This window comes from Podarcis gaigeae (assembly GCF_964106915.1).
Source record: "Podarcis gaigeae genome assembly, chromosome: 12".
NCBI classification, from domain to species: domain Eukaryota; kingdom Metazoa; phylum Chordata; class Lepidosauria; order Squamata; family Lacertidae; genus Podarcis; species Podarcis gaigeae.
The window spans coordinates 12,346,523-12,366,060 of record NC_139688.1 but is presented as its reverse complement, the minus strand read 5'-3'; the positions used below and the strand labels follow the sequence as shown (position 1 = coordinate 12,366,060).

The 19,538-nt window shown below is 42.4% G+C and overlaps 1 protein-coding gene across 8 annotated transcripts in view; it reads right to left on the bottom strand.

Annotated features, from left to right (window-relative positions):
* The window catches only part of DPP6 (dipeptidyl peptidase like 6), a 513,612-nt gene that overhangs the window by 233,014 nt on the left and 261,060 nt on the right, over positions 1-19,538 (bottom strand). The window contains exon 1 of one of the 8 annotated variants that reach the window (XR_014556584.1): positions 6,749-7,272. The exons of the other annotated variants lie outside the window; for them this stretch is intronic. The gene's annotated coding sequence lies outside the window, so the exon portion shown is untranslated. Of the gene's footprint in view, positions 1-6,748; positions 7,273-19,538 lie in introns of those variants that run through there. 8 annotated transcript variants of the gene reach the window in all.

Here is a 19,538-nt window from a genome sequence, read left to right as displayed (position 1 = left end):
AAAAGTTGTGATTCAGAGTTTATCTGTGGAACTGCAAATATATGTAACAAGCCGTACAGCTGCTCAGGATAGCAAAATGACTTTGGCTGCCGCCTGCTTAGAGCATATGGGATGAAGCGACCAGTTTTTTAAAATTTATTCTACATAAACAGTGCTAATCTTTGCAGTACACTGCTTTTTGTTTTCTTTTTTTTAAAAAAGAAGGGTACTACTAGCTGAACTCCTAAGGGTATATACAAAGTTAACAGCTGCCTCCCTGCTTGCTCAAATGCAAGGATGCTCTCAAACTGTTGAAGAAAAATAGTAAATATGCCCCAGTAAGCATAATCTGTGACAGTGCAAGGGATTAAAATAAAGTGATCAGCCAATACTTACTGCAAGCTACACAGTTTACAGAAAGGGCATACAGTGGCTTCACCTTCCTGAAATCCACAAGACATGGTGCATCCTAGCTACTTTCAACTGCAGTTTGGTTTGACCAGCAGGAGACACACCCCAAATCCATTCCACAATTTAACTTCTTGGTAGGTTCACTGTATTCCGGCAGCAGGATTCTCTCCCTTCACAGTCATTCAACTAAAAAGCCCCATAGAGGCCTAGACACAACCCTAGGCCAGAACTTCCCAGACCCTCCAAGTGTCCCTATTTTCCAGGGACATCCCTGATTTAGAGAAGCCACCCCAGTTTCTGATTTCATCCCGGAATGCCCCACTTTTCCTTAGGATGCCCCTATTTTCATTGGTGAAATGTTGGAGGGTATGGAGTTATCCAACCCCTTAGCCGCCTGAAGGCAATCCTGTAAAGGTAAGGCTGTTTTTGTTTAACATTTAATGTTTTATTATCTCTTTATATATGTTGGAAGCTTTCCAGAGTGGCTGGAGCAATCCAGTAAGATGTGTGAGGTATAAATAGTAAAATTATCATTTTGGAATGGGACATCCCTATTTTAATCAGAGAAATGTTGCAGGGCATACCTTCAGTGAGAAGGACTCATTATGATTGTGTAGATTTCAGGGATGTGTTGCATGTCCCCCATTTCCACAATTGTCAGAGGCACTTGCAATGAATTTTGGCTTCCTTTGGACTAGTGAACACTGGAGACCTAAGGCATTTTTGTAACATTTGCAAATGTTTAAGCAGAGCATAAGGGAAGACACACATCTGACACTCCTACCAGGCAGCCGATGTATTACTTTATATCAGGTATCCCAGAGAGAAGCCCTGCACCCAAAGATGTGTCCTGATTACTCATAGCTCTCTATCTCTCTGTGCTTGCTTCTTCCAAATTGCTCTTCCTTCTGCACACCCTGATAGAAATCTCCTTGTATCAAGACTCTCCTAATTAGTTTCCATCAGCTAGTTATTCTGGGCAATTAGCAACCAATGTTCCTAACAAAGGCATGATCAGTATGTAGTCTTTACAAGTGTCACTATGGTTTGCAGAAACTGAAAATTCAACACAATAAATGAAAATACATGTCACTATGGTTTGCAGAAATTATGTCACCAAGGCTTCCTTCCTTCCTTCCTTTTTTTTTTTTTTAGTCAGGGCCTGTGGATTTAGGGTGGCCACAATTCTGCTTTACAGTCCTCTATTTGAAGGGCCAACTTAGATTTAGGGATAAAGAACTGTAAGGGAGAGCTACAAGTTCCTTGAAGTTGCCCATCAACAGTCACCCGGAGTAAGCAGGCACACATATCACCTGGTGACAGTATTTTCCATTTTGGTAAGGTGTACAGCAATTGTGTCTAAATTTGCATCTATATGTATAAATCAAAATATGCAAATTTTATGCAAATTTGTGACCTCTTTTGGTTTCTGCTTTTCAGAATGTGGGTTTTTTAACTCACTGGCCTAGTTTGCACATAATACTAAACTATAGTTAGTCACTGTCATTGACAGAGTGTGTGGCAGAGGCAGGAGATCAGGGAGCTGACCCAGGAGAGGGGACCAGAGATTAAGGGGTGTCATGACACCCACAAAGCAAGAGCCAGGGAAGGAGGCAGAGTCAGGGCAGACCAAGGCAGAGGAAGGGGTGCAGGATGTGGGGGAGGAAGAAGGGATGGGTCAGGTTGGGGATGGGTCAGTAGATTCCGAAACTTCCAACACCCGACTGTCTCCTAGAACCAGGAGGGGCTTGAAAATGGAAGAGCAGCAATGACTTCCGTGCAGAAGTCAGAGGGGGTACATAAGCCAGAGGAGGGGAGCCCCCTCCATTGCTGCAACTGCTCAATAGGGCTCAGACCTGTGAACCAATGCCTAGAGGCTAGAAGTGCATGTATCCAGAGCATTGTGGAAGCTGCTGTAAGTGTTTCTCTTGCAACAAAGAGTAAACTAGATGGGTGCCTTCCTTATCTTGGACATGCTATGACAGTCATGCGCATGAGACTTCTGCACTCCCCCCCATGCTTCTCCAGCACAGTCATTTTGCTTTTGCTTTCACCTTCAGCTAACCATGGTTACACATTATGTCAGCCTTTGCTTTCACCTTCAGCTAACCATGGTTACACATTATGTCTTAACCAAGTTGACATTCACCACCGGCCAACCCGTGGAGTCCAGGGAACATACATTGACAACTGAAATACATTTTCTTTTATGGACAGCAGGTCTGCGTAGTTCATGTGTTGTGCAAAAGATAAATTCTATGGGTTACTGAAAAATGGAGTGGAAAATGCCATCCCTTCCAAAGTCCTGAGTCCGGAGGAAGGAAACTCTGCTTTCAGTGTATTCCTCATATTTTTCCTGCAATGCAATCTGCTTTGCATGCAGCATGATGAGACATTCACCTCTAAATTCCGAGGCCTCTTACACTTGTGTAAGCCCTACTGATTTCACTTGGGTGACTGTCGTATAGAGAGGGCTTTGCGTGACCAGACAATGGGGTTGCGGGCCTCTTAATGTTCTGCCCAAGTTAAGAACAAGAAAACTGCAGATCAGCAACGGTTTAAACTATCAGGCATGTTTAATTAAACTAGTGGTCTGAGTCATCTGGAGCTGAAGCTCCCGATCTTTACATTTCAATGCATAACCTCATGTTTAACTACTAAGACAGATCAAGGGTTTTTATGCAAAAGCATTTGGAGAATTAAGAAGGACAATATAATCACACCACCCCCTTGGCGCTACTTACCGGCCATTTTTAGTTTCCTTTTTGTATTGCAGAAAACCCAATTATACTTTAGCTAACTGTAATGCCTTAGTCCAAAAGTAATGCCATGATGGGGAATGCAAAAAGGGAAATGCTCACAATGTCTTATATGACGGTAACAGGGGCTTCTAAAGTAGGCATAATCTTCAGCACAGTTACAGAAGTACTTCCATTGCATGACAGGCAATATTTCTTCTCAATTAATTTCTATGTAAGGGGAGAGTGCCATTACTTTAATACTAGATCTACCCCCCCCCAATCACATATGCACACACAAGCACAAATCCACATGAAAACATTGAACTGTAGACCACCACAAATGACTTCTAAAGTATAATACCATTCAAAATATATTTTTTTTAATCTTTGCTTTTTTTTCATGAAGGGGGAATATCCCAAAAAGAAGATGTGAATACTGGGAAATGGGGCTCTCAACTCTTACCAAGGGCTAATGCTTAGTTTATTTGTTTGTTTGTTTGACATAATTATGTGACAGTAACATCATAGCTGAGAGAGTATAACTATCAGTACTTTTACTTGGAACATTACAGTACAATTTCTCAGTTGCTCAGCAAACAGTTTTCATTTAAGAATTTCAACAACATCTCTCTTTTGCATCCAAATCCCATCCATGTTTACTTGGAAGTAAATCTCAACGATTTCAATAGGACTTCCAAGTAAAGCAACAACAACAACTACAACAACAACAACAACAATTTAATTGTTTATACCCCACCCATCTGGCTGGGTTTCCCCAGCTACTTTGGACAGCTTCCAGCAAAATATAAAAAATAATAATAAAATGTGAGACATTAAAATAATGCACAGGGTTGCAGTCTGAGTCTGGGAATGAGTCGTGGCAGATCCGCCCTTACAGAAATACAGTTTTTTGTCTGTTTCGAAATATAGAGAGACCAGCTTCCTTTATATAAGAACAGCAACTTACATAAAGGAGCGGGGGTTGGCTGCCTATTTCTTAAACCAGAACTCTCACAAGAAGGCCTACACACCATTTCACTGCCATGGAAACAGGATGAGCGATCTCAAGGATTGGACCAACTCCTGCTTCCTGTTAGCATATGGAAGCTTTGCACAGACACAGAATTCTTCAGCGTGTATAACAGAAATGAGGCTAAATCTAAAGTGAAGGGCACACAGGCAAAGTCCATGAATGATGCAAATGTTATTTCATTTGAGTCACTTTAGGTGGCAGCTTATTCACAAAGCTTTTAGCAGTAGGAGAGAGGGCCCATTAAGCAGCAGGAGGTTAAAGAAATGTTGCAAAACAAAAACAAAACAAAACCTCACAGTCCAAGGCCTTTTGTCTGTTGTTGACAAAAATAATAATCTTAATTTCAAGATTTTCAGCACGCTTGATCTAACAGCAAGCCTGATGTACAAAGAAACAATATTTTAAAAGAGAGCAAAAAAGTCAATGAAAGTTTTTTTTGTTTGTTTAAATGAAAGGTGGAATGTCAGAGAAACAAAAGTGCGACAGGGATGGTGGAGGAGGATTGCTTCCCACTAAAGCAGAAAAGCTGATAAAGCTTTTTGCTTCAATAAAATGTCACCCTGAAAAGTCAGGTCCTTGTGTGCTATTTCTGATTGCACTGCACCTAATGAGGATCCAACCATCTGCTTTTCCAGCCTACCTTCAAATACAGACATATACATTTGAGGGACAGAGAGAGAGAAAGAGAGAGAGAGAGAGAAGAAAAGATTGCAACTCTCAGCATATCACCGGAAGAAAACTATGTTAAGAATTAATTTGTGTCTGGGGAGATCTATTTTAATTGGTCCCCTGTGCTATCCTAGTCAATGACTAAAGCAGCATTGTAATCTCAGTGACAAAGTGCTGGTTCAGACGTAACCCTAAACTATGTTTTAACATTACAAGAGTGAGCTGCAGTGAGCTTGGGGCTCATGTGCCCCCCCCCCCAACGCCTCCTGCAGTGCAGCCTCAAGGAAGAGTTTGTAAACTTAGACTCCCATTTTAAATTAACTGCAATTTGTGAACCCAGACAAAGTGTGGCTTAATCTTAATGCTGATTAATTGAAGCAAGCCAGCTTCAAGCCACAGTTTCTGAAGCTGGCTTATTTCAACAAACCGTAGTTAAAGATAACCACAGTTCAGACTTTGGATGACAGGTCAAACTGTGGTTAACCTAAAATGGAAATGGACGCTTCTGATCCCTTTGCAGCTGCACAGGAGAGGGTAGGGGGAGCATGCAAAATCTTGGGAGGGTGGACTAGGCTCATGGAAGTCCAAGAACGTCTGGAAGGCTGCAGGTTCCACCAACTTGGTGCTAAACCATGGTTTATGCCTTACATCTGAACATGGTGAGTGAAAATGTAAGAATGCAAAACCTGGAACAGATGGGTTAATCCTTCAGTTTCCAGTGGAGACTGTGCTACATGTGAACACAGTGAGGGATGGCAGGGCTTATTGGGGGAGGAGAGGAAACTCTACTCTGTTCTGCTTCTGTACAGAAGCCCCCTCTGAAATGTTTGCAACATTCAGCTGCATCTCAGGTGTCTTTTCCTATATGTCAGCTATCCTTATCCTTGCCTATTACTCAGGACCAATGAAGTGGCTGTTGCTTTACCAGCAGTGAAAGTTGTTTCAATTGAGTCAAGAAGTCAAGCTGAGAAATACTCATTTTATGAACTGGACCAGAAAAAACAATCATCCATCTGCTGGTACAAGTATATGGAGGCGATTCTTAGGTCTGACGACTTCTTCTTTTTCTTCTTCTTCTTCTTCAACAACTGGCCTTTCTCCTGTGCATTTAACAACGGCCCAGGCGCACACAAATTAAACAGCTGGCATGAAGCTAAATAGCAAAGGGAGGGAAGGAGAAGCTTCACCTGCTAAATTCCAGTGTGTCAGGGTTGCTGTATCTCTATACATGAGAAGCCAGGGAGTGGGGATGTGGCAGCCCTGCTAAGTGTATGAAGACAAATATAGAATGTAGGTAGGTGTTCAGGATGGCTTAAATAGTCTGTGATTTCCCATTAAGAAAAGCTTAATTAAATTTGGACCATGATTGAAACAGGGTATCTCTATAGTTGCTCACACTTCATTCTTGAACAGAAACAACAATGCTAGGTGGTGGTTTTACAGGTACAAGGAATGCATGGAAAATCTGCTTTCGTTAGTCCAGGCACAACTTGGGGAAAGGAGAAATAAAGTAGTTAGGATGTCTACCCTTGTTAGCAAGCTGCAGATGCAGAACTGGGTTGATTCTAACAGGAAGAGACCTTCTCGCCACCCTTTGTCCCGCCTGGCAGTGTACAGTTAAACACAAAATACCCAGTAAGGTCCTGCACAAAATTCTCCTGCTCTACACATAACATGGGGCTAGAGGCATCATATTAATACACATACACACACACACACACACACACACACACACGTATTTATAGAGAATAGCCACATAACAGAATAAGTAGAAAACAGCACTGGCTTGATGACTTGTATAGAAACACTAGTCACCCTCTACCATAAATGAAAAGCTAGCAAGCAAGCAAGCAAGCAAACAAACCAAGAGGCATACAAATCTCTACGCTGCTCAAAAGAAAGTCAACAGCATTACCTGTTCTTGTTGCTGGACTGATTTCCCTGAAGCACTTTGCTCCTTAGCTGTTGTCATGTTCACCTACTTGTGCCCACTGCAGTGGCAAACAGGATTTCACAGGTCTGTGTGTATGTGGTTGCTTGAGTGTGCGTGCATGAGAAAGAGAGAAAGAGAGAATGTGTGTGCGTGTGTGCGTTCAACTGTGCAAGTGTTTCGAGTCACAAAAGCTAAAGGAATACAGATGAGTAACTAGCCCATCACTTAATCACCAGCTGAGAGAGCGGCTCTCTTCTCCTTCCCAATTAAAAATTTAATACCGCCAAAATATATACCACCCTTAATCTCTACCCCCTTCTCTCCTTCTCTGTTCTTTCTGCCTCTAAAATTTAAATGAGGAGAGCGAAAGAGGAGAAAGGAGGATGCTGAGAAGGCTTCTTCAATTAGCAACAGCCTCCGCAATCGTCACAGAAACAATAACTGCTTGGCAACCAGGAACTGGCAGCTCGGAGCTAGAAGACCGCGATGTGGTACTCCTCTCCCCCCCCCCTCCACAGCCAGTTGAGGACTGGTGCTGCGCATGCTCACGGTTAGCATTGTAGCAGAAATGTGCAGGGGATAGCTCCAGCAGCCAATTTAAACTCCCGGCATTTGCAATAAGGAATCAATAGGGACAAATGCTGAGCAGGCACCTCAGATAAGCTGCCCCATTATTACACTCACCCACTCTCAGCCCTGATCCACAGAATAAGCAGCTGTGCTGTGGCTCCTTTTAAAGAAGCCACATGGAGTATTCCACATGGAGTGATCTGTTTGTGCACACCCAGCTGTTTTCACCTTGCCACTAGTCAGAGCACATGTTACAGTTCCCCACAGGGGTCACTCACACAGTAGCAATGCCATTTTCAATGACTTCCTTGTGGTAAGCGTTACGTGCGTTGTGGACCACTCAGTGCACTACTGTACCATGCACAGCACAGGATGATTAATCAGAAAAGCAACAAGGGGGGGACCCTATCTAACTTCTTAAAGATTTTTTTTTTTTTTGTAAAAATAGCAACAGAACAAGTTCTCCCTTTCAAAACAGTCATGTACATAAAGTTAAGCCAATTTACTTTGGATTAATAAAAACTGAACTGCTATGGACTATTTTGTATTCATGGCAATTAGTAGAGAGAAGAATCTCCATGAAACCAATAAGCATGCATTGGAAGTGCCCAAATAATAGCCACACTTCTATTTCATTGCTATTGCAAAAAAAAAGGGAGATGGGTAAAGGAAGTCTCCCAGAACTTAATTAAAGCCAAGGTCCAGGGCCAGAATCAATGACAAATGACAAGAGGGGGGAAAGTTACACATCTCCTTTCCTCTCACTTATCTTCTGGTTCTCAAACACTTTAATTTTATTAAACAGATAATGTAAAGAACCACACAACTGAGTGTCATATGCAGCTTGAACTGAATACAGTAGCTATAATTATTAGGTCTGGCAAATTCCACCCTGTCCTCCTCAGCTAGAACTGTAAATTTGCTAGCGAGGGCCAAATACAATTTTTTTTTTTGGGGGGGGGGGTGGAATACCTTTTTTCCCCCTTCTTTTTTTTAGAGTGGCTCATGATTATTGTGCACTTGCAATTCATTTCCAGGAAAGATGCACATTCTTGCAACACCACTTTGAAATTATAGTGCAAGGAAAAGGAACACTGCACCCTGTCTAAGGTAACCTTCTGACGCTCCCTTTTCTGCCATGTACAACATGGTAGCTTCCGGGGGCAGAGCGTCAGCAGGAGTGTCCCCCATCAGATAAGTGATGTTAGCTGACTGGAAGGAGACACCAGCAATTTCTGCGGATTTTTTTCCAGGTAAAAGGCAGTGTGAGTTACAGTGTGAGGGGTGGAAGTGGAGACTGAATTGTGAAGACTATGGTGTGGTTGTTGGACTGGCGTGGTGGTTGGGTGCACGCACAAAATAAACTGGATGGCATCACAGGATTGCCACAAACCACTGTTTTGTAGTCAGTCAGTACCTGCATCCCTAACTGTCATGGCCCTGGCCTCAAGCTCAGAGTTGTTGCAGGAGGTACTGGCCTCTGGGGCTTCTGTACCACCAGCTGGAGAATTGAAACTGAGCTCAAGATGGATGGTTTAAAGCCAGGGGGATGGATGGTTTAAAGCTCCAGCCAGCATGAAGGAGAACTCCTTCCAGCTATAAGAAAAACTCCTAAACCTCCACTGCCTTCTGAGATATACTCAGGAGAAGAAAAGTCAAAGAAGCAAACCCTACACAAATCAAGAGTAGAGTCCCTAAGACGGTTGGATGGCACATTGTACACCTCCTTCCAGCATCTCCCATAACCAAGCTAGTGCCAGACATATTGGTCTGCTTCCCTTTGGACCATATCAGTGAGGCTGAGAGGGGGATCTTGTCATCTGGGCAGCTCAAGACCTCCATACTTGTGCCCCACAGAGGTCACTTTAGTGCTGCTAACTCAGTGGTTTGACGTTGTCGCTGGAGGCACACTCCATTCTCTCTCAAGACAGATGGATGCCAACAATGATACACACTTTTCTGCACCCATTGCCTATGCTTGTTTGTTCTTATTTTTGAGTATGCATCAAACTCTAGAGTCTGTGAAGCCTATAAGCCAACAGGTAATGTCCTTCTCACCTCTAAGCCTACTGGATGTCCATGCACTGGGTGCAATGCTTCAACAAAGTTGTCAGGAGCACTTTGTGCTGGTTACTCTGTTCAGTTCCAGGTCGGCTTAAATAAAGTACCGGCCTTCCTTTACTCCAGAATCTCACTTTTGTGTAGATGCAAATAAATTCTAGAAAGTGGACATGGGCTCTAGGTTTAGGAGGTCCTTTGCCATCAGCTTCTTCTCACTAATAGTGCCTGCTTGCTTGCAAGGAAGGAAGCTGGCAAGTGAGTAGGCAGCAGTTATTTCTGCTTCTTCTGCTATTGAGCTTTCCAGAAACCAAGGAAAAGGAAGGGTGGGCAGGGGGAGTGAGCAAGTGGCAATGGATCTATAGGGTACTCTTGGCAGTGAACCGCCTGCAAAGGTGTGGGTTTCAGCAGGTTGTCCAGTTATGCCAACTCCTGGCACTAGCGCCATAGCTACGCATTTCTTTGAAGTATTAATCAACTCTGTTAGTCTTGCATTCAAAATTATATTGGGGGCGGGGAGAGGGGATATTTACATGATATCAACTAAATCTCATTCTAATAAGAATAAATCCCAAACAGCTTGGTTCTTAACCCACTCTGGGATGCCTTCTGGGCAATGAAGAGTGGGCTATACATATTTTTAATAAATAACCCAAACACAATTCCAGAAATGTGTATGTGAATCCGGTCTTGGGTGTTTGATTTTCGTTGTTGTGTATACTGTGTATATACGGACAATGACAATAAATTTATCTATCTATCTATCTATCTATCTATCTATCTATCTATCTAAAAAATGGCAATGTGGTTGAGGCCTATATACATTTAGGGATTAATACATGCACTCATTGTATTCATCAGAGAGACATGTGACAGACCTGCCACCATTAATATTTGACTAAAACAGCCCTTAGCTTATACATGTATGTGCATGTGTGTTATTATATTTAGAGGGTTCCACATAGCCAACTCCCAATAACACTGAGTGGTAAATAAGGAATTTTAGAAGATAAGCTCCAATATTAGGAACACATTAAGCAGACACAATGTACAACAAGTGTGTGGGGGTGAGCACTGCACTCACTAAATAGGTGCGATTCCAGAGGCATGGAATGCCTATATTTCAAAGCAGATGGTAGTCTAACATCATGACATCCTACCCACTATGAAGTGACAGCTTTAGCCACCTCATGGTGTGACCCACACAGTGAGATCTGAATGGAGGGTTGGAATGGTAACAGGTAGAAAGGTGTTTGCAAAGCTTAGCCTGTATCTAACATCGCCAGGAGGGTGACGTTTAAACAGAAAAGCAGGAGGTACTGCTTTATACAGTAGGAACATGGGAAGCTGCCTTATACCAAAAGCCAGATTGCTCCCGTATTGTTGACAAGCAGTGACTCTCCAGGGTTTCAGGCAGGTAACTCTCTTAGCCCTACCTAGAGATGCCAGAGGCGGAACCAGGGACATTCTGCATACAAAGCAGTACTGCTTTGTGTAGTCCCAATATTTGAATTCTGAGCATTTCATATATTTTTTAAAAAAGTATGACCAATTTGATTCTTTTGAAGGCAAGGTACTATTAAAACACACGTTTGAAATTCCCAAATGCAGAGCAAAGCATTTGATCCTGTTCATTTACCTTACTGCCATTCACCAACCTAGAAATCTCTGCTAGTTCTAGAAAGCGTTACTTCTGCGCAAGAAAGTGGATTATCCTGGCTGTTCCATGTACCACATACCACGATTGGAAATGTCAGTATAGAGGCCGCGAACCACTTTGGGGGGGGGGGGGGGCTAGCTGCTTTCATGGACCTATTTGTAAAGCTGAACAAAGCCATAGAAAACTTTTGAAACAAAAGGCCGTTCCTTAACTGGCACTGTGATTTGGGACTTGGAGCCCCATGAAGTGCTTTATACTGTAACAGTGAGGCTCCTATTGTAAGTTAGGTCTTACAGTTACCGCTATTCAGTGTGCAAAATGATTTCTGCGTCATGGTGGAGGTAGGAGAGAGGCAAACAATTCCATGATTGTTTTCCCGTATATTCTTTCAGCTTTCCATTTGTTCCACAGCAACATTTTCATTTAGCTCCTTCTCTGAAGAAAACAACAATAAGGGGGAGAAACCGTTCTGCTTTTGAGAACATACAATGCTAGCCCTGCACTTTTCTAAGACTGGAATGGCATTATTGCAGTACTTCTCAAAGGCTCATGAATAAACTGAGAATACATGGGATAAGAGGACAGATACTCTCATAGTTCAGCAAACTGTTAAAGAGCAGGAAGCATAAATAAACGAACACATCTCACAATGGACAGACATAAGAAATAGGTTCTATATATCACAGCTGCAGCTTTTTAACTTATTCATAAATGAACTGGAGTTAAGGGTGAGCAACAAGCAGTCAGGTTTGCTGATGACACTTCAGTAAAAACAAAAAAGAGCCATCAGGATATGTCTCCAAAGTAAATAGGCATTGAAATACCAAATGGGATTCAATGGGATTCAAATGGAGAGTGAAGCACATGAACAAGACATAAATAAATCATAAATCCACATATACAATGATTGGAGCTGAAGTGGTGATGAGAGACCAGGAAAGAGATGTTGGGATCATGGTGGATAGCTCAATGAAAATGTTGACCATGTCTGCAGAAGCTGTGAAAGGGCAAATTTCATTAGGGAAGGGATGAAAAATAAAACATCTCAAGTCATACTACCTTTGTTCAATCTCTCATGAGGCCATACTTGGAACACCATGTTCTGGTCCCCAGAAAAGATATTGTAGAGCTGGGAAAAGTGCTGAAAGGTTCAGCAAAAATCACCAAGAGGCTAAAGTAATTTGCCTGTGAGGAACGGTTGCAATGTTTGAGGTTTCATGTTGCATAAAATGGGTGAATAAGAGGGGACATAACAGAAGTGTATAAAATTATTCATGCTGTGGCTAGGGAAGGTTTTTCCCCTCTCTCATAGTACTAGAACATTCAGCCATCCAATAAAGCTGAATTTTGGAAGACTCAGTACAGACAGTAGGAAGTACTTCTTGACATAGCACATAAACTATGGAAGTCATTACTACAAAATGTGGTGATGACCAGAACTGGTGGGTTATTGATTGATTGATTGATTGATTGATTGATTAGTTAATTTATGTACTGCTTAATATATTAAAAATATCTCTAAAGGGTGTACAAAAAAAACTTAAGTGGTGTACAGACAACTTTACAAAATATTACAAAATACACAATATAAAAGTGCTGCATTAATACAAAGTTACACACATATATCAGTTTATTTTCCTTTGACACACCCTCCCTCTCAGTCTCTGGGTCCAAACAAACTCTCAGCTCATCCACAAAAGTCTCACAACGAGAAGAGGTCCTAGAAGCAGTAGACATCACCTTAGCCTCTCTCTCTCTCTCTCTCTCTCTCTCTCTCTCTCTCTCTCTGTCTTTTATGGGCGAGCCCAGGGTATATGGTACTTCCCCAGGCTGCCCACAGCTATGTCCCATTCAGCTGCACCCTCCACACTCAGTTCCAGGTACAGCACATTTGAGTTTCCCAGGGGGTCCAAAGGATGGGAAGAGGAGGCCCCCTCCACTCACAGCTATTTCTTCACCTCTCCTCCTCCAGATGCTTTACTGCCCCATGGCAAGGTTTGCTTTTTAGATAAATTCATATGACTACTAGTTATGATAGTCATGAAGCTCCTCCAGTATTGAAGGCACTATATCTCTGAATACCAGCGGCTGGGAGGGGGCTATTGCACTCATGCCCTGCTTGCAGGCTTTCCCTCAAGGCATCTGACTGGCCACAGTGAAAACAGGATAATGGACTAGAGGGCCCTTTGGCCTGATCCCCCGTATTCTGAAGACTTGAGTGCTCCACCCACTCCTAAGCTTACATCTTGGGGAGGCCTGTTAGAATTCCTGATCCATGATTGCAGTCATGGGATTTTTGTCTTTCACATGACGTTATATGTTTTGATTCCACAGAGTGGGAAATGATGGAGACAGTATGTTTGTGTTACTGTATTCCGTGAAGTGGGACTATTGTCCTTTGTTCTTTTTCTCTTTGCTGTCTGATGCTAGAGAGAGAGGGAGCCACGTTGCAGAGCTCTGTGTGTGTTTATATGTAAATAAAGTAGATTAGCCAAAATGATGAGTTACTGAGGTCTGTCATCCAAGGTGCGCAAACTCTGTGGATCCCTAAGTGTACCGGTGTCGGTTGGCATCAGTCGCTGTGATGTTCGAGCTAAAGAAAGCTTATGAAGCTCCCGAACAATCGACCAGGAGGGAGAGAACACGCCAGTCAGGCATGTATCTCTGCCAGGGTCCTACTCGAGTGTAGGCTGAACTCCTGACAGGGCCCATTCATCACTTCCATAGGTAACCAGGTTGAAATCCTTGCATGTGGTTCAATGTATGCAGCTTTGTTTACAGATCTGTGGACTGGGTCACGAATCCAACAATGGAATTAGAAAAATGACATAACAGGACATGGATGATGCCAACTAAAACAACACACAGGAATGTATCATTGTATAAAGGAACCCTCTTGAAAATCAGATCGGGATGACAGGACAAGTGTCACTATCACAAGTCCAGTGTGAATCAATGAGAATCCGCTGCTAGGGAACAGTCATTCGTTTGTCTTTGGTTGCTGAGAGGAGGGAGCCTTCATCCATTTGATTCGAGATCCTATCTTTCTTTGAATGTTTGTATCCTCCCTGCCAAATAACCCCATGTATTACTCACCCCCAATTGTGACCCACTGCACCGTTTGAGAAATAATACCTTACAGATAAAAAAATATTACAGTAATAACATGTGGAAGCAACAGAAAGCCTGGAATACTTTGTGTTAAGCTTAGTGCACACACATCTTCACGCCTGAGAAAGGCAGCAAGTATTTATAGCTATTACCTAGCTGCTACCTCCCACTCAGCTTGCCAGCCTATAAATCTTACTCATGCTTGTGGAGCAGACATCTAATAAACATTTATCCAGACTCACAAAGTCATACCCACCCTTTAACATGTGTGGCTATTTTTAAGGGCTTTTGTTTCCATTAAGTAAGTATATTGTGCTCTAAAGGAAGAGAAATGCAGCACGATTTAATGAAGTGTGTTAATGAGGTTTATCTTGCATTAGCCTTGCCCCTTCATACGCATTCATTATTCTGCCTGGTTCTGCTTCTGAAATACCTTGATTCAGTATAATAGGGCAGGGGAAGGAATCAAGCCCTCTCTGGTTTGGAGATTAAATCTGATAACACCTTTGTTAACTTCTTACATTCCTGACTCCTTGCCTTCTTCAGTGCTCTTCACTCCAGTGCACAGAACTCTATTTACACCCCTGTTTCTTTAAGCCTTTCAATATCCACTGCTTTTGCAAAGCGTTTCCCACACCATGATTAATTCACTCATCCCAGTGCTCTCTGCTACAGCTCCTCTACCTGTTTCTCCCTCATCCTTTATCTCTCTTAGTCCTCTCCATTTCTCCCCCTCTGTGACCACATTTGCAACTCCAGTGGGCAGGGACCATATGCAAATGGGAGTGTTCTGCAAAGCACCTTGGCAAGAAGTTGGCGCTAAATAAATGATGTGTTAATACATGTTCTCATTAATATTCCATTAAGTTCATTACAGCACATATAAATGTTCACGCAAAATTTGACCTCTGGGATTTTGATTAGCTGGACCACGAGCACAGCCAAGATCAACTGAGTCACAATAATTCCACTTCCTTGAGGAAGAAGCCTCTGCAAATGCATCATGTAGAAGACAGGTAGCCATTTATTTCTCACATTTTTTTTCTCCCAGAAGCCCCCCAGCTTTACGACCCACCTGATGCATGCATCCCTCTGGTGTCTAGGGCTTACTGGAACCTTCGCTTGGGAAAGAGGAAGGTTAATAGAACATACCATATGAAATCTCCACACATCCAAACATCTTTATTTAGAATTTGTGTCTTAAACACGATCCTTTTCAGCACTTCGGTGTAAAATGCACAGATGCCCCATACAGAACTACCATATGCACTTGGCATGCACTATTTCCGATGCTGGTAGCTTAGACCAAGCTGGCAGCTTCCTCTCGGCTTCCTGTGTCTGTTCCAGCTGGTATGACCTTGACAGCTGTAACACAACAGGAGTCTAGTTGTGGCTTGCATATTTATGCTAGGGAGACTTCTGAGGCATCTTACAAATTCACTGGCAGCCATACAAACTGCAGGGGGGAGAATTCAAAGGGTAATTGTCATATAATGCCTTTATTATGACCAAAAGGTAGTGATGCTTCAGGAATACGATTTCTGTGAATTCTGGTGCAAGCTGACCTGTACTTCTAAACCTGGATCAAAATGGGAGAGCCAGGATGTTGTTACGACCTTCTTCTGATAACTTCTCCAAATTTTCAATGCGGTTTTTGGTTCCTGAACCATATCAAAATGCATTTATTTGGGATGGAATTTTAAGAAATGCGTATTTTGAGAGAAATTTATATTTTGTTATAGAAAAAGTTCGAAAATATACAATTGTAAGTTTTCATCTGATTTTCTTTTTTAAAAAACCAATCCTACATATTAATATTTAAATGGAGTGTAATGAATTAACACGTAGAAAAACTGCACAGACTGGAAATGGATGGATCCATGCATTTCTGATGAGCCACCTTTCAAATTCCCCACCTGTCTTTTCCAGGACACACGTTGCGTTTAAAAAATGGTGAGGGAATATTATATTTCTGGCCATGACAAAGCTCTGCAGCCTGCAGCTTATAACAAGGTGGAGAACAGGAGGCCTAACATAGACTTTGTTAGGTTAGAACCTGCTACCTGCAAAGCCAATTCTAGACTGTACCAAAGGCTCTTGGGATACAGACAGAATGGCAGTTGTCCCTTTGGAAATAAGATGAAAGCCAGCACTGAGTATTAGCAGGCTCTAATAAAGGTGTTATACTGATTACTGAACTGTGCACTGGAGTTAGAATGTTTCCACTCTAACAGAGAACATGAATGACAGATGTTTTTCATGGATGGCTCCATCACATGGCTGTGCAAAATGTTTATGCGGATAGCGTTGGGGCACATTCATGGGAGCAAGGGTGTAACAAAAATGGGGGGAAAGAAAAACTGGCATGGAAAAACATTCTGGGGCCTTTGGGGAATCGGTGAGGAGCACTCTTTCTCTCAATTTTTGCCCTTCCTGACACTCAAATGAAGGGATGTACAAGTCCCCTCCCCACTTTAGGGGCACAAAAATGCCTCCCTACATTTGCAACCCATTAATGGGTGTGAAGGCATCTACTGATCAGTGGGACAGTCGAACCTCGGCTCTTGAACCCCTCCCGTTTTGGAACGTTTCAGCTCCCAAATGCCAAAAACCTGGAAGTAAATGCTCCAGTTTTCGAACGTTTTTTGGAAGCCGAACTGTCTGATGCAGCTTCCACTTCAGTACAGGAAGCTCCTGCAACCAATCGGAAGCCACGCCTTCATTGTCAAACATTTCAGAAGCTGAATGAGCTTCCAAAACGAATTATGTTCGACCACCAAGGTTTGATTGTATTCCTTAGTGCTTTTGGCACTAGGTACTAAGATCATGGCCACTGATCTCATACCTCCTGGCAAATAGAAGGGGAAGAAATGGAGGCAGTAAGAGATTTTACTTTCTTGGGCTCCATGATCACTGCAGATGGTGACAACAGCCACAAAATTAAAAGACGCCTGCTTCATGGGAGAAAAGCAATGACAAACCTAGACAGCATCTTAAAAAGCAAAGACATCACCTTGCCAACAAAGGTCCATATAGTTCAAGCTATGGTTTTCCCAGTAGTGATGTATGGAAGTGAGAGCTGGACCATAAAGAAGGCTGATCGCCGAACAATTGATGCTTTTGAATTATGGTACTAGAGGAGACTCTTGAGAGTCCCATGGACTGCAAGAAGATCAAACTTATCCATTCTGAAGGAAATCAGCCCTGAGTGCTCACTGGAAGGACAGATCCTGAAGCTGAGGCTCCAATACTTTTGCCACCTGATGAGAAGAGAAGACTCCCTGGAAAAGACCCTGATGTTGGGAAAGATGGAGGGCACAAGGAGAACGGGACGGCAGAGGATGAGATGGTTGGACAGTGTTCTCGAAGCTACCAGCATGAGTCTGACCAAACTGCGGGAGGCAGTGGAAGACAGGAGTGCCTGGCGTGCTCTGGTCCAGGGGGTCACGAAGAGTCGGACACGCCTAAACGACTAAACAACAACCACTAGCTGAGCAAAGGAACCAAACTAAAACATCATAGTGACACCTAGTGGTAATGTACAAGCATTGTAAGAACTATTTCAATATTTAAAGGGCCAGTGAAAGTAACCTACTTAAGAGAGTGGATTCAAACTTCTAACCTATTTATAATGATGAGGTTCTATTTTTTTGCATGGATTCTTGCAATGCACATACACACCACAGCTTATCGAGAAAGCTTCATCTTCACTTTCAGAGCAACTCAGAGGTGGCCCTACTATATGTAGTGAGTGTTACTCCCTAGCCGGTGCATTTATGATTGCAGTCTCAAATGCCTGGAGACTATGAACAAAGAGACACTTTGCCCCCCCCCCCTTTTTAAGGGAAGGCTATTTTTACCCCAGTCAAACCATATTAGGGGAAAAAACCCCACAAGGGATTATGTCAAATTCTATTCTAGGGACATGGTTCAAAAACATTGTTGAGCGAATAAATGCTCAAGAAATAACTAAATAAAACATGTTACAGTTCAGCAAGAAGTTCAGTTCTATTCATTGGCTTTAACTAGAGACAATGGTTACCTTTCCCAGCCTGATGCTGGTGTGAGTGAACCACTGAACTGAAGGCTGGATGGCAGACACTCTCTGAACCAGAAACCACAGTGCCAAGGACCATGGAGTGGGAGCCAAGACCCCCACAAATGCCTTCTCCTGAGCCCGAGGAACCAAATGTCTTGCATAGTACCTCACCAGTGGTGCTATGTATCACATTGCACAACTGGCACGACTTGTGCAACTGACATGACTTGTGCAATAGGAATTTCCCCCTTTCCTGCCCCCATACAGATTTAGGAGGTGCATATGGGGAGAGTTGGGGAGAGTACCATGATGTGCTCTGAAAAGTGTGTGTGTGTGTGTGTGTGTGTGTGTGTAAATTTGTGGAAGACTGATGGATACATGGTCCTAACAGCAATGTTTAACTGAGAAGGCAGGGGGGGCGGGGGAGAGACTTTGATAAAGTTTAGCTGACTCCAAGCCTCTGATTCTATAATGAAAATACCATGATGAAAATGTTAGAGCACATAATTGAAACCCATATCTATTTTGGGCAGTGAAAAGGCTGAGATAAAAATATTTACAGCATCGTTTACTAAGAACAAAAACTTTGGTTTCACACTTATCTGGGCATTTCAGTCCAATTTTGTTGCAGACATCCATTAGACTTATTAGTTGTGAAATATAAACTCATCTGTGCTCAATCTGATATTCTTTTGATGTGATGTCTTATCTCATTCAATATGTTCTAGGAAGAGTAATCCAGCTGCTAGTTATTAATTCCCATTCTAAACAAGCCTTGGCTTTACATACAGTACATGGAAATTAAAACTTTTTCCTCCCTTGAGAAATCCAGTATCTTAAATCTGAGTTTATTACATTTATTGAACCATTTTGTGCTCTTGCCAGTTAAGAATCACCGATGACAGCATTCTTGGAATAAATGTAAAAATAAAATAATAAAAAAGACCCTATGCAAGAGAGTTTGAATTAGCTTGGGACTATTGTCAACATAATTATTCTTCTAGTGCACTGTGTACAATACTCATCATGTTGTAGACCTTGGGAGTCTGTATTATAACCTAAATATAATTATTTAATTTCATTCTAACGGGGGGGGGGGCTGTCTTCCCATTCCCCACTTTTCTTTGCCTACCCTACAACCTGTAAATTATGTCTCAAATTTGTCGGTTGTAGGGAGTGACGTTATCCAATCTACTTCCCTGCCAATAAAGGATCATGCTTCTTATTAACCTCTAGCTCAACACAGCCAGAGTATATGGCATGGGAAACTAGGTCTTTACAGGAGAAATTACATATAGTGCATATGCGCTTGCATAAACAAGATCAGAAATTGC